Source organism: Cyprinodon variegatus, unplaced genomic scaffold (assembly GCF_000732505.1).
Source record: "Cyprinodon variegatus isolate N-32 unplaced genomic scaffold, C_variegatus-1.0 Scaffold314, whole genome shotgun sequence".
NCBI lineage: Eukaryota > Metazoa > Chordata > Actinopteri > Cyprinodontiformes > Cyprinodontidae > Cyprinodon > Cyprinodon variegatus.
This window is the reverse complement of record NW_015150767.1, coordinates 552,327-566,912: the sequence shown is the minus strand read 5'-3', so window position 1 is coordinate 566,912 and position 14,586 is coordinate 552,327. Positions and strand designations below refer to the sequence as shown.

The 14,586-nt window shown below is 37.7% G+C and overlaps 1 protein-coding gene across 2 annotated transcripts in view; it reads right to left on the bottom strand.

Annotated features, from left to right (window-relative positions):
* The window catches only part of LOC107090887 (transcription factor SOX-6-like), a 154,598-nt gene that overhangs the window by 118,372 nt on the left and 21,640 nt on the right, over positions 1–14,586 (bottom strand). For both annotated transcript variants that reach the window (XM_015384497.1, XM_015384499.1), the window contains exon 2: positions 13,064–13,133. The gene's annotated coding sequence lies outside the window, so the exon portion shown is untranslated. The remainder of the gene's footprint in view (positions 1–13,063; positions 13,134–14,586) is intronic.

The window sequence follows — 14,586 nt, the reverse complement described above, 5'->3', positions numbered from 1 at the left end:
AAATTCTTCTTTTTGGTTTTGATTTTGAATTTAGCAAATCAAACCGTTCAAATGGTTGGTATATTTCTAAGGGTTACATTTGCCATGTAATGCTGACATGTATTTTGAAGCGATTCCGGTGCTAGAAAGTTATCAAAGTAACTGGCGGCCCTGTGACAGCTGTGCTCACACATGACTGATCCCATTTGCCCCGAGGCTGGCAACAGAGGAAAGTGAGCTTTAGTAAGTCATTACTGGACTCAAGGGTCTCCCCAAAAACCGAGGGCAGTCATCAGACTGCCATGTTTGACATTCCTCCATGTAATCTACTTGGTTCCTCTGTCCCCCTGATACATATTTACACCAGACTAGATGTTTACTTGAGAGGACATGCAGGCACAGAGGAACTAGTATTCTCACTAAAACCGGTTCTGAGGATTGTTAAATTACATTTGAAATACTAGTTTAAATGATCTGTTTTGTACAAATCTGGTCATTTCAATTTAAATGGATCGGATTTTTTTTTTTAATAGCTTGCATGAAAAAGCTATTTTAAACTTTAATGCAAACAAAAGAGAACTAAACAAGGAGCTCTAGAACGTATCATCATCTGCTGCGGCGCCCAAACAGGTGGCTTTTAGAGTGCCCAGGAGGCTTGAATGCCTGCTAATCCCAGATTAAGACTGACAAGGCGTTTCGCTGCATGGCCTCGTTGTAATCCCTGTTGCCTCTCTATCCTCTGACAATGATCTTTGTTCCCTATTTGAGAAAGAGCTTTGAGGATTTCCTCAGCTTTGTTAGCGTGAAGTGACTGTATTATTCAAAGGCCAGCCACTTTCAGGGCAGCCCACTAAACAACATGTTGTTAATTAATTATTGACGCTTGTGAATGTGTAATCTGTACAGATGGCTGTAACAAATAGTCTGTACTCAGAGCACAAGACTTCATTTCTATCATGTTGGCAGCATATAACTCTCTCTGTCAGAAAGAATGGAGAGGCTAAAAATGTGATGACTTCATTCATTTGACGCTTTTACCCAAAAGATTTTGAAGAAAATTCAACGGTATGAAAACATTACGTTTTTATACACAATCAGCCAATATAAAATATTGTTTTTATTCTAAGGAAACCTAGACGAGATGCAAGGCAAGACACTACAGCAGCTTTTTAGCTTCTTAGATAATTCAGACAACAAAACAGTTTCATTTTCATATTTACTTAGATTTTATTTTATTTTTTTTAGAATTGTTATTTAATTGTAAATGCAATTATTTATCCAGTCCTAGAGATCATGGGCAATTCCTGTTAAATGGATTTATTATTTCAAGTTCACCAAAGGGTCTGGAAAAAATTCCTTTTTTAACAGAAAAATAAAAATAACTTTATATAAGCTTATTTCTCCTAGTCACTTTTTAAATAGGAGAAACAACAACAGAAAATGGATCTAAACTAAAGATTTGCGTTGATCTTAAAGATTAAAAGAATATAACTAGGCACCAACAGTCGGCTTCTTTCAGAACCGTTAAAGTCCGACGTGGTTTCTTCAAACCTGTTCCATCTTTTCATGCCTGCTGTGAGGTAAAGACTGTAAATCAGTCCTTTTTACGTAGATTTCCCTTTATGCATTTCAATTTTAAATATTAGTATCAAAAAATGCTTTTACTATAATGATTAAAGTATATTTCAAAATCTAAGAATTTCTAAAAACTTGACCTACTGTAATCTTAAAAAAAATGTCTTCTTTGTTTTCTAAACAGCGTATATTTCATCCCTTACATTGACCTAACATCCCCCCTCATGAGCTAGAAGTATCAGTACGGCCCCAACAATGGGAGTAGTTAGGAAATAATGCTTTGTTTTCCTCCACTGTCCGACCACATGATCAAACAGCTGTTAGGTTTGATCCTATGTGAATAAAATAATTATCTGGCTAAAAGAGATTGTTTTAAACATATTTCTCTAGGCTGAAATTAAACAGTGATTTCCTGACCTGATACATAAAGAAATCCTTTAACATCCAGTATTTGGAGGTCTGTTGTTTTTACCGAGATCAACTAATAGACCAATAGTCTTTCTGTGGCGGGTCACTAATTCAATAAAATTAGTTTAATATTGGATTTAATTGAAAATATAAAAAAAACTTACCCAAAAAGTTCAAAAATGTTGAAGAGGAAATGTGTTTTTATAAAGCTGTCATGTCACACAGTATCATCTATGAGTTCTGATCAATTCATTTCAGACATTTCTCTCTCCATCTCACCACCAGGCAGGCCAGCTATAAATCACAATTAGAGGTTTCATTAGTTGTGGCTGATTTATTAAGACCCAGAACTTATCTCTGAGCCTTTCAACCATATATTAGCTGACTACAAGATCTCATACATAGTTATGAGACATGTTGTTTACTGTATGGCATAAAGGGTCATAAGCCAATAGATATTAATTATTGAGTAAGGCTCCATAGGTTAAATTAATTGTATCCAGATGATAAATCATCTCCCTTTGTGTATTTTGAGAGTGTATCCATATGCATACCTTCTAATAACGATAAATTGGCAACAGCATGTAAGATCTGTCTCTATTATCAAGCAGTGATGCAATGCTTGGAAGGGAGCCAGTCATTTTGGATTCTCATCTAAAGGCTTTAACAAACATAAACTCTGGAGGTACTCGTCCTCTTTAACACAAGCACATAAATTAGGTTTGTGTTCATATCAGAGTTTCCTCGGCCCTCTGTGTCTGCAGGATATAACGCGGTTTCCCCCATAAATCAGACAGCAGTTATCCAGATTTGTATCGGATGCTGTCAAGATAAGGTGGTAAACATACGCTGTCTTTGTTAAACGTTGCACTCACTAATGTAGAAAATGATTCCTTATTTTTTTATGCTGTCCAAAAACAGCAATTAGCAGCATTTAAATTTCAAAAGAACCTCCCAACAACAAGAAAAAAAGGTTGGTCTTCCTCTGCTTACAGTAGGATCTCTCTGCCCAACCAACTTACAAGCCTGATTATTCTGCAGCACCTTGTGGTCCGGATCACGGAATGGGAATAATTCAGGATTAGTCAAAGCTTGAACAGGTGAGCTTTAGCATCTTTAGACCTGTGTGCAGCAGAATCCTTTTGTTAGACACTTCTCCCTCACATGTAAACTGGATCAAGAAAACAAGGAGTGTCACGCATCTCTTCTGTGAAATACAAACATGTAGCCTTCAGCCACATACCTGTCAGAAATGTTCTTTTATACAATGCAAAATGTTTGGATTATGTGTAAATAAACATCTGAAAGAACAAGTTAATTGGAGGATAATGAGCTAACTTTGCTTTACAAGGTTAGGGGATTGAAAATAAGCAGCGAGATGTTGCATGTCTTGATAAGACTCTGAATGTATTATTTTGCTTGCATTTGCAGCTCAAGTTAAATAAACAGTTTTGTGCAAATAGGGAGATATGCTGAGAAGGCTCAGGAGGCGGTAGAAATTATTGCACAAGATGTTCAGTACCATAGCCAGAACTGCAAACACTTTATTTAAATTATTTAATTTGAGCTAATGAGGTTCTAAAGATGCCCAAGAAAAATATTGCAGTGAAAAAAATTACAGTTACTTATAGCTGCCCCTCTCTCATATGTTACTGTTCACCAAAACTCAACTTTAAGGAGGCTTTTACACTTTTTTTCTCTCGCTTAAAAGAAAAGCAAATATGGCTGCTTGCAATATTTATAGGTATTCTATATCTATATAGATGATAGATATTAGAACTACTGTAGGTTGTATTATTGTGGCTGTTTTATACTTTATTTATTTTTGTTTTAAAATAATAAAAAATACTTAGTTCATTATACATATTTAAAGAAAAATATTTTTGTTAATATTTGCCTTTCGTTAAGTGCGCCACAGTGGGAATCTCATAGCATCCCAGGCCTGCGGGGCTCCAAGCGACAGGTTTCTTTGTATGATTTGCAGATTAAAAAACACTGTAGCTCCACACAGAGTGGAGGAATATGATTTTATGAACTATGAGGGGCTTCTATAGGGTAAGAAAACTGTGGTAACTGAGGTAAAGGGTCTGAATTTATAAATTTAAGTCTATAGCATAACTAAAACTAAAGTTTTGATTCGTTCCTTATTGTTATTTTATAATAGATGTGACACCAGTTTGTTTTACTCAGGGGAGGATTCAAGCTCAGAAGTTAAAGGTCATAAAGTTAAAACTTTGCCACAATACAAGTACGAATCGCAAAATTGATGAGTATGAATCAAAGATTTACAAAAGCAAATTGCAAATTTATCAGAACGAATCATAAATTTATGGGCAATAATGGCTTTGATGAAGCTGTTACACTCCTTACCAGATGGTGGCAGTAATGCACCTGAAGCTTGTCCGCAAACAGTAAACGTTATATACCTAACAGCTTCATCAGGTAATAGATTTTCACTTGTAAATTCCTTTTTTAGTAAATTAATTATTTGGACTTTCACTGCTGCAAAGCTGTAACTTTGCAACTTGAATAACTTCCAGACTTGTAGCTTCAGATATAAAACATCTGATTTCACATGTCTCTATAAGTTGGCAACAAGAAACAAATACAAATCTTTTATTTATTAATGTATATGGACTTATATTTGCAGATTTAGACAACCACGCATTTGTTTTTTAATGAGCGTTATTTCACAGCATACATATATTTCTGTAAAACATGAGGTGAAACATCATTTCCAGCTATGCTCCACATCTCTGCTTCAACTCAGCTGCTATCTGATGAAGATTAAAGTTATTAAAACTTTTTAATGTCATGTTTAATGAGACAATTATTAAGAGAATGAATAAATCAATAAATAAATGGTTGCATTAGATTTGACACAAGCAAAATGGACAGAATAATTCAGGGTAATTGTTCAAACACACGTGTATTCTCCATCCACTTTCCTGTGGCTGCTGGCGAATGACTAATTGGGGGTGACAGAGAACAAAGGAGAAGATTAGGAGACTGAGCCGGTGGCACACCGGCACAGGTCAGAAACAGGTTTAGTCTCTGTGATTATGGATGGGCAGGAGTCACCGGGGGACACAACCAGAGCCGACTCTTCCACACCATGCTGAGCAGCCTATTCCAGGCCCTGTACGTAGGTCAGCGCTGCAGAGGGCACGATGTTCGTGATTCGGCATGCACATAAAGAAGCTCTTTTGATGCAAAAGCTGCACACAAAGCGAGCAACTGTCTGGCCAGTGTGAGTTAGTAAATAAAACTTGGATGAAAACTGAGCACATAAAGAGCATTTATTGAAAGAGAGCACAGTTGCCTTAATGCTGTTGGTCATTACTAAAGAGCATTTAAAGTTAAAACATCCCCATAAGGATAACATATCTGGAATAATTAAAGCTTTCCAGTAAAAAATGATCATATATGGCAAATATACTCTACAGGGATAGTAACCCACTCAGCTGTCTGTGTCTTTCTTGCAACCTTTAAAAGAAAACAGTTTGCTCTTAGTTTTAAGGCGTTTGGCTTCTTTATCAGTGCACTCTCTAATTGCCTCGTGGCGAGGTTGATTCTGAAGCTAACCAGGAGCGATGTCATCCCTCTGCTCTCGCCACAATGGGCCTCATTGGATTAAGTTCGAGCAGGCTTTGTTAAAAGCTGGCGCAAATCTAATCAGCGAAGAGACCTCAATTATGCTAGCATGTACTTAAATGATCAGATCACTAAAATCGGGAGGAGGGGGTTGGTAAGTGTTGGAACGTAATCAGCAGTCATTAAGGCCAGTTCATTCTGGCTGATGGCGCCTTTTAAAATAAGATCCAGGATTTTACAGTAATGAGGATACTGTAATTATGAGGAGGTGATGTTGTTTGTGTTTGGTAGTAAGTCGTTTCTTTCGTGTCCAGTTAGTGTTCACAAAGGCACAATTCCCTGGAGGTGCTGGAAGTAAAATATTATGAAGTATTAGGCAAAAACAAGTACTTTTAGTGGCTTTTTTATTACTGCATTTTACATTACCCTAAAAGTCTGACAACCGATTTTGTCAGTGTGATTCACAAACTTAGGTTCTAAATTTACGTTTCTACATCAGCTAGTAGAAGCCCCTCGCACTACACTATTCGAGTTAGGTGTAGTTTATTATTCCACCCAAAAGAACACAGATTTCTTATTTTTCTTTGTTTACTGCCAATTCCTGGCAGTAATTGCAGCTCTTGAATCCAAAAAAATAAAAGTTTTGACATTGAATGAAAACAAATGTAAATGACTGTCTCTTTAAGAGAATTGACTTGGAACCATGTCACAGTTTCAGCTGTACTTCAAAATTTTCTGTTTGAAGTTAAACCCAATACCTTCACAGGCTCAAGTGAGGCTGATAACAGGCTCAAGGGGAAGGCTGCAGATCAGTGAAAGGTCCCCTTTGCAGGAAGAAGAGAAACCTCTATGTAACCTTTCTGTTATTTTGCCATATTGGTGCATTAAAATGAATCTGGCATTCTGAGGGAGCATACGTTAAAAATGTTTAAACTGGGTCTCAGAGTGGACAAATCAGATAACATTTCTTCTGCCTCTTGCCTTCAACAATGACATTGTAGCTCTACCTCCCTCTGTAACCAGCATGCGTCACTTTGCCTTCATGTTGCTGTGTTTACCTCGGACAAGGTACCTGCACAGCACAATTTTTTGCTCAGCGGTTTTTTATGTGATTCAATTGCAGCATCACAGTGCAACAAAAGAGCTCAGCGTATGTACTACAGCATCTTCACTGGTTCTCTTAGCTGTTTCTTAAAAAATACCATTTTATCTTTGTATGAGCTAGGCCTAACTGGGTTGCTTATTCCAGAGGGTAAGATTGCATGGCATCATCTGAGTTGCTTGCATTGGCTTTACCTGAGTGTCAAGTACAATGCGAATGATAGTGACTTAATCAATAAAATTTCAAGCAATTATTTAGAATCGTCCTGACCCAGATATCCCACTGTCAGTACATACATAGGATATTAATAGTTTTTGTCATTTATTTTCTGCCTATCTTTTGAAAAATAATTTTAAGTCAGTCTTGGGTAACATTCGTCATAGGAGAAATAATCATAAAAACAAATATTTTTTAGACATATCAAGAACATTTCAGTGTGACTTTAGGGTAATGCCATGTACTAAAATATTGGTGTTAATCTTTAATTGTTATTTCTAACCAGCAGGTGGAAAGTCATGGTTTCCTGTATTATTTGCTCATTATTTGAAACTTCAACTAATAATATGAACTTTTTAAAATTGAAATATCTAAATTTCCCCCAAAAAATATCAGATGAAGCTTCAACAATGTGTTGGATACAGCCTAACGGCTGGGGACGGCATGTTGAAGAATGTCAAAAGGTAAAGAGCCATAATGTTTGCAGTCTGTAAATTGCTGGATCAGCAGGACCTCAGGACCAGGTGGCGTTCCCTGAAGCCCCTGTTGCAACAGCTGAGACCGACCGTGCCCTCTGACCTCTGTGAACCATGACAGTTGTGACAGGAAGCAATTATCCAAAATGTAAGCCAGTCCGGTGGCATTCCTACACAGGAGGCCTGAGGTTTGAGCAGATCAGTTCAGAACAGTTGCACCCTCAGAAAATGAGACAAGAGTTCATAAATTACTAATTTTCACTCTCAACTTCACAAATAAGGTTCTTGTCCGACTTTGTTACTGCCAGCTGTGATAACTGAGAGATTGCATCCTTGTGGACAGAGCAGATGAGGCACATTGGTGCAATGATAAACAGCTACTTCACTTTAAAGTTTTGATTCCTAAGCAAACAATTTCATAAAGATGTCTTCTAAAATATGACTTCTCTTATCTATTTCTAGTCTTAATATGTTTCTTACTACCTGTATGTAAGGAAAGAGTAATGCCTGCTGAAGCGCCATGTGAAAGGACGGGGCTCATTGTCAATGACCAGCAGTTCGGACTTCCTAAAAGAAGTGTGCCTTGTGCAAATGTTACGGGTCTTGAAAGAAGAAAAACATGAACCACACTAAGGTTAACATATTGATCTGTTCAGAAGCCCTACTCCTCTTACACCTTTATATACTCTTCCTTCTCAACCAAGCCTGACATTACCTCATCAGAGCAGGATCTGCCTAAAGCCGCAGCAGTCTCAGAACAGACAAAAGCGCTCATCTCCAGGAAGCCACTGCCGCTGCATGTGGTTTTGGCGAGAAAAGAAGGAGAGAAACGAGGGGGGAAAAAGTGACTCAGCCCCACAGCTTCTTTCTTAACTCTCCCGACTTCAGGATAAACAGAGGTATAAAGCGAAGGGGGAGGTAATATTTAGAGCAGACCTCATTTCAAGGGCAATAGAAGAGAGAAAGTGGGGTATGAGCCTGGGTGGTTTGGAAGCCACGGCCGTCGATCTATACTATTATTGGCAAAGGGCCGCGCACCATGGGCTCCTGTGCAAGCGAGGAGGAACTGCTGCAACTCCACAACCAGATGGACCTCAGATGAGATACTGATGTGGCATGAGTGAGCAAAACACCAGCATGCATGTAAGGATACACACAAATAAGCTGGTACAGACACAGCCTGACAAACCGCTAAATACATAACACAAAACATATAATCTGTTGCTTTGCCACAGCACATCACTGAAATTCATAACTTCTTTCCAAACTACTAAAAAGGAACTTTTAACGTATCTGTTATAGGCACATATAGTACATACATAACTCTGAAAATCAGAATTTTTTTGCTTTCATTTGTAGCATCTAATAAAAAATGTTGAGCTTTAAAATTCTGGTTCAATTGTTCCACTTTAACCACCAACAACAACAATGAATCTCAAAGAGGGGGACACACTCGTTTGACTTTATTTGGGAATCTTGTTCCATCTACACCACAGATTTAAAGTGACAAAAACAGGCTCAGAATATAATAAATACATCTATCCTCCATAGAGTTAAACAAGTTGAAGAGAAACCATATTCTTATTTCTGACATCAATGAGAGACATCAACTGAGCACAGTTACAGTGTTTGGCCGCATTTACTAGGAGAATATTTAAAGGACTGCACCAACTGACAAGCATGGCAGTGGCATAATCATGCTGAGGGTCTCTTTCTCTCTTAGTGATGCAGATGCATTGAAAAAAGTGCACTGTGAAAAAAGCAAGGTCAGCAGAACTCAAAATGTAAAGGCAAAAAATATCAGCAAATATTTACATTTAGGACCTTTTAAGTTTGCCAACCTTTTTGTAAGTTGAATATCTTTAGCAGCAAACTTTATTGGTAAACTTGAATATTAGACAGAATATTGAGCCTCTAACTCTAAAGCCAACTCCAGAAATTGGTTTTCCCACGTTTCATAACAAAAGCACAAAAGATTTTTAACAACTTTACACACCTGGAGATAACTTTTTAGGACAAAAAAGTATTTTTTTTTTTTTTTTGTGTGTGTGTGTGTGTGTGTGTTCTGTTTTTTACAGTATAGGTAGAAAGTTTGATTTAATCATCAGCAGGCAAAAGGTTTAAAATGTAACAATTGGGTATTCCAACAGGGAAAAGAGCCTATTTAGTATTAAAATTTTATTTTGGATTCAAGGTGGCACGCTAACAGAAAAGTTGAGGACAGAAAACCAACTTCTCTGAAAGCCTTCAGTTAGCCAATAATCGTCTAAAAGGATGAAAGTGATTTCTTGATGTCTATGAAAGTGTGTTTTTTCTTTAACTTGCTGAAAGAAATGATGTTAGCCTGTATGTATGATTCTAAAACTGTGTGTATTTGGAAATAAATAAACGTCTCAAATGTATCCTAAAAGCCTAAAAGGACAAGAACCTTCGTGCCAATGATGTAAACTACTTATTGGCATAGTTAAACCTAGCTAGAGAACCCTGTAAATCACAGGAAGCATGCAGCTAACTGCACAGAAACAACAGTAAATTGTGTTATATTCTGTAATTGGAGCAAAGCAAAGTTCACATACAAAGATGAAGCAGAAAGAAAAAAAAAGAGGAAATTGTTTTGGGGGAAGCCAAACAGGCAACATCAGTGGGTTCATTAGCTCATTAACTAATTAGCTTTCAAGCTATCTCCACAACCGCTTGCGATCTGTTTACATTTGTGTAACTCCTCACACATGTACCATTAGTTTAGTTATTTGATTTTATATGCATCGGGTGCTTTTCAAAATTTTCCGATTAAGGAAGGTTCTTATATCAAAACCCAGTTCAATAACTACAAAATTCATGATTCATTTAAGAATCTGTTAAAAACTTGATATGAATTGCTTTTATATTTTCTGATTCATTCTTAAACACCTTTTTAAGGCATAAATTAGGCTCTGACTCTTGCCCCTTTGAAGATAAACACATTGTAAAGTTGTTTCAGATTCTTATGAACCAACCAAGGCTGCAGTGAGTTCGGTCTCTAATTGTGCTAATTCTCCACCGCATGGCACCGTTTTCCTTTCAAAACCCCCTAAAAACAAAGACAGCATAAATTGTTTCAGTCACGACTTCAAGATTTTAATCTTGTTAGGAGAATCCATTTGTCATCTTACCTCTTTGTGATTTAATTTAGGCATTAATTGCATTTTTAAAAACACGTTAATACGATTTCAAGTTTCTAGAAGCACTGATGTAATTAAGTAAGAGTAATAGAATCAAAAGCAATTTTTGCTTTAGGTTTTATTTTTCTAAGTTCTGGACAGCCTGTCGTTAAAAGGCATATAATCTCCTAAAATATTTTGTCATCAGTGTAGCCAAAATACGTGTGAGCCGTGATGTTCAGCTCATGGAAACGGACAACAAGAACCAGAAGGAGGTACCAGATAAGCTATGTCCTGTTGGCATGGACTGTTCATCCTGTCAGTCAGTCAGGCTTTGAGATGCTAAAGGTCATGTTTAGTCAAGTTATTTGACATCTTTTATATTTATATGCCAGCAACTCACTCTGATTTTATAAAACGTTTTTATGATTAATTATGGCATCCTGTTGCCGTAGTATTTGTTATTTTTGGTCGTTTAAGCTTTAGTTTTGCTTAATTTGTTAGTAAATATAGCCTTTTTTTGTGTATATTTTCCATATGATAGGCTCTATGGGGAGTAGTGGCCTAGTTGTTAGGGCATAGAGCCTGAAATCCAGAGGTTCTGAGTTCAAGCCCCACTCCCACAGACAAAGTTGCAATGCTTTTAAAACATATTCTGATGGAGTTAGGATTAACTAGGAACAACATTTTGTTTACAATAATTATCTTAAATGTCTGTGTTGTTAATCAAGTGTAAATCAGCCATGTTAATCATTTGTTAAGTAAAATTTCCCCCGCAAATGACTGACTTTGCTGCACTCAAAGTTCATGTGATATCTTTACTACTCTATGAGAAATCACTGGAACTGGAAACAGGAGTAGGTTTCAGCTGTTGGTTTTCAGTATTGCAGCTCAGCTAGGACCAATTTAGTATCTGCATCAATGGCCACCATCTGGCTTTATGGTAGTTCAGTGGTACTGCCAGTAGATGACACAGCACCTGTTTATGTCAGCTAATTGCACCCACTGCTGGGGTTCTATTTAGGCTCAAAAAGGACGATCAAAACAGTATCAGGGCGGACGCTTGGAGTAAAGAGCCTTATTTCATCATAATCATCAATGGATGTTGTTTTTAAGTTTCGGGTTAGGCATATAGCAGGACTATGTACCTTTTAAACATTTTCCATTTTGATAGTAATTGAACCTTTATTGATCTCACATTGCAATTAACCCATCCCCTTGGGTAGCATTGAGCTGCCATCATGGGGCACCCAGGGAGAAAATGGGAATTAAGGGTCTTGCTCAGAGACCCAGAGTGGCTTTGAACTCAAGGGTTTTGAACTCACAACCTCAGGATTTGAAGCTTGGGGGGGGGGGGGGGGCTATTTGATAAGAAATTCAGTTTGAAGATGAGACCCTCACCGACCAACAGCATTCAATGCGGGATGATAATAATTCTTCCTGCGGTCTGATTCTGAGATGTCAGGCAGAATCAAACAGAGCACTTGTTGACCTAGCCATGACACAACTCAAGGGCCACCAGGGAGTGCCTTAATAAGTATTCCTAAACAGGAGGATTAGCCAGATGGTCAGATCACTCTTTTCTCCAGCCTCTTCCATCTGTAGATTTCCATTTTTCTTCCCGACGCTGCCTAAACCATCGTGATTGGCTTAATTTAGGCTAGTGTTACCTACAACACTATTTGACTACAGATATAATCTTTATTGCTTACGGAGAGAAAGTCCATTAAAAGGCAAACTGTAGGGTCCCAGTTCTGAAAGGTTCCTGGAGTGATGCCTGTGAGAGTCTTTAAAAAAAAAGACCCCTTTCTTTGCTAGAGTGAAAGCCACCATTGAAGGCGCACAGAGGAAAACACTACTCAAAGTGGGGTTCTGCATTCACTGCGAGACAAATCAAAAGCATTCAGAATGTGACGACGGGGGTAGGAAAAAAAAGCAGATGACATGCACAAGGTCTGGTAAAGTTTTGTATATGGAAAAAATAAACATGATAATCGCTTTGGTTTATTTTTTAAACTAACTCTAAACTTAATCATTACTACAACTTTATCACTTTATTTGGATTTATAGTTATACATATGCATATACATACATATATATATAAAATAATTATATGTGTATATATTTATATTATCTAGTGTGGTTTGTTGTATATATATATCTATATATATATAAAAAAATTTGCATATCTGGATTATGTAACAAAAGTAATTTCCCTCAGGGATTATTAAAGTATGTCTGATTCTGATTTTTATTTTGATTCTGATATTCATCTAAAAATTTAACTAGTATGAGGCTTAACCTTAATTCAAACCTTAGACATAACTATTTTTTAAAATCCTTTCCATTAAGACTGTCCTATGCGGCTTAAAAAGAGTATTGGTCGTGACACGGTTTGTGTATACCACAAAAAAAGGTATGAAAAGAAAATATACTGTAAACAAGAACAGATGCAGACAAAAAAAATGTGCAGAAGGACAGCAAATTAGATGAAAAGCTTATCTAAGGTGACAAACAGTGATAATGAAGAAAGATTTTGGAGGAAGCAGTTAAAAGGGGTGAAAGAAACTTACGGAGATTAGAGACTTCAGCTCCAACACCCTCTTCTCACTTGCAGATGACTTTAAAACTCATGAACGGTGCCTAAAAAAAACAGAGAAAAATGGTCTTTAATGCAAATATCATAAGAATGTTGGCTCTTTGTCACAACCACCATCATTTAAACTTCATTTTCACCCAAACAATAAAGAAACAAATTCCATGAGCTTTCTAATAAACATTGGGTATTTATCATCCTAACGTACAAACTGAGCTCTGGCAAAATCTGAAAACTCAAAATGGAAACTCTTAGCCCACCTGAGAGGCCTGTGCAGCCAGTGTTTAAGGGCGAACAGAGGTCCACTGTGAAGTTCACAGCACAGCAAACAGAAGATCAGTGTATTTCCTTCATAGCGCTTTCATTGCACAAACGGCATCACATACTCGCATACCATGCAAGGTCCAACAAACAACATTTGGTTCGCCGCTTTGAAGTTTGAAAAATTGGCAGCAATCCTTCTTGATGCAGTAAGTGATATTTACTTTTAAAAAACGGACTCCAGTGAAAGCAAGTTAAAAATGCCTCTCATCATATGGACAGTGGTCCAGCCTGAACAAACCTCTCTGACTCGGAGGCCTGACCTGGGGTCGCCCTTAATTGGCCCTCGCACGCTCACATGCGCACGCTGCAAGGAGGCATTTCTAAAAGAAGGAGGTCACAGAAAACAAATAATAACATCAAAGGGGTCAAACTGCCAACAATACCCTTTGAAGGCACTGCGACCTGGAACGGACTGCCGCCGTGGGGAGAGGGCCCCAAATTAAGAAAGGATGGGAGATGGGTCTTAATTAATAGTTGGAGGTAAGTAATTCCATGAACAGAGAGGCATACCAGATAGAGAGAACTCCAAAGAAGAGACTTCCTCCTCAAATAAGCAATTCATGCTGCAGAAGCATTGAGCATCATGACGGCCCATGTCACAGCATCTAAATGTACCAAAAACGGCAAAACAAACACGCCTTTGATTCCACAATTTGAGGCTAATTGAGAACAACGAAGAAAAAAAGGCTAACTGTGGGCATGTATGATCTTTTATTCATGTCCATAATCAACCAAATGATTTTCTCTTGGATGTATTTCTTTCTCTCAGGGCACCATTAAGTGCTTACACAGAGGCGCTGATAATAATGATAAACCATCTGCAAAAACATACTGTAACAAATACGAGTCTACAAACAAACATAAGTTGTGCCTCCTTTTTTTTTTTGAACAACTCCAAAAAAGTCCACTTCTTGCGCTCAGCCGAGGTGGAGGCAGATCCTAGTTCCAACTCTGTATCTCTCACTGACCCGTCTGAACACGTTTCACCGAACCAGTTCTTCCGTTTCCCCTCCATTTCACACCCTGCCGCTCTTCTGTAGATGACAGGTCCGACACTGGGGGATGCTGGGTAATCAGAGAGAGACAGCTGGTTGTCTGAAAGTGAAGGGGTGCCTTGAAACATGCGTATTCAGATTCATCAGAATTCCTGTGAGTGAGTCCAATTCTTTCGGGGGT